The following is a 1,481-nucleotide window of genomic DNA, read 5'->3' as shown; positions in this document are numbered from 1 at the left end:
CACCAGAATAAAAAACAAAGTTCTTATTATTTTAAACTTTGCATCAGCAAAAAAAACCCCAAACAAACAAAAAAATCCAGAGCGGTTCTGCTTGTGATATGAGAAAAATCTGCTCACCTGCAGCAGAAACAGGGAGGACAGTCGGTGAAACTCGGTTTTCTGCTGTTTCAAACTTCTGAACAGATGCCACGATACAAAAACACGACTGACTGAGTGTTACAGCGGGGACAAGCTGCTAACGAAAGCTGTTAGAGAGAGCTTAACCCGGTGCTCTAAGAATACACACCTCCGATGCTTTTAGAAATAAATAAAACACAAAAGGCTAATAACACGGCAGCGTTATTAGCGCCGAGTTTCCTATTTCGTTTGAACTGAAAGGAGAGAAGTGACAAGAACGCCACTTTCATTTTCAGCTAAACTTGAGAGAGAAAGACGCAGCACTAATCCAGTTTAAATGCAATTATTTGACAGCAACGCTGTTAAAATGGCAACACAGAGGAAAGAAATGATCTGCATGGATTAAAAAAGAGATGGGTAAAGTAAAACTCCACAGGGAGCAAGCAGAGAGAGGTGACAGAATGTGAAGTGAAATAAAACAAAAACATTTTAATTGCTCCTCTGGTCTTCCTCAAACTTAAAACTTTTTAAATTTGGTTCCAATCTTAACAAAAGCAAACTAAACAGAGACCAATGAGATTTTTCTTTTTCCTGTGTAGTTCTTCATAAACTTCAGTGTAGATGTAGGGGCGCTGCAGCAGCCGGTGCTTCAGCCTGAAGACAGTCAAATATCCAGAACGTCTCCATCTGTATGACTTTTTACTCCCACGCGGAAAGTAAAAAAAAAAGGACCTCCCAAAGACATGATCTGCTGTAAAACAGCCGCACAGAAAGCAAAAGTGGGACACCGAAGATCCTTCTGTTCATTTCTCCCTCCGTCGTCTTTGTCAATTCTGTAAACCAAAGAGAGCACGCAGGAGGAAAAACCTGTCCACCGTCACCCACACGCCCCAGAACCACGGCCCGAAGCCCCAACCTGCCCTAAAAACAACCTTACCAGCTCCTGCAACTCTCAGTGGAGTCTCAACGGCAAGAAATTAAAAGTACAAAGCAGGAAATAAAAAGAAGTTGCCAAGAAAAGGTTCTGTTTCACCAGCATTAAAGAACAGAAGAAAAAAAAATAATAATTTCACCTCTGGAACCATCGATGACTAAACACTGAGTGAGGTATGTATGTTTGAAACAAAAGCCTCTTCATCGCTTTCGTCCTCATCATGATGATCACAGCCCGCCATGCTCCATATTGTCTTCAAGCCCCTCCCCCAAGTGGGTGTGGCTCAACGTGTTAGGTAAGAAGTGGAGGAGAGGGGTGTGCACCTCTACGGAAGATGAGGACCACAAAGTTCGTCATTCTCCTCGAGTCCTTTCATCGTTTCATCCACGTCTCAGAGTTGTTCGGTGTAAAAGTCTCCCGTGGGGGTTGG

Source organism: Kryptolebias marmoratus, linkage group LG15, assembly GCF_001649575.2.
Source record: "Kryptolebias marmoratus isolate JLee-2015 linkage group LG15, ASM164957v2, whole genome shotgun sequence".
In the NCBI taxonomy this organism is placed as follows: Eukaryota; Metazoa; Chordata; class Actinopteri; order Cyprinodontiformes; family Rivulidae; genus Kryptolebias; species Kryptolebias marmoratus.
This window is presented reverse-complemented; position numbering follows the sequence as displayed.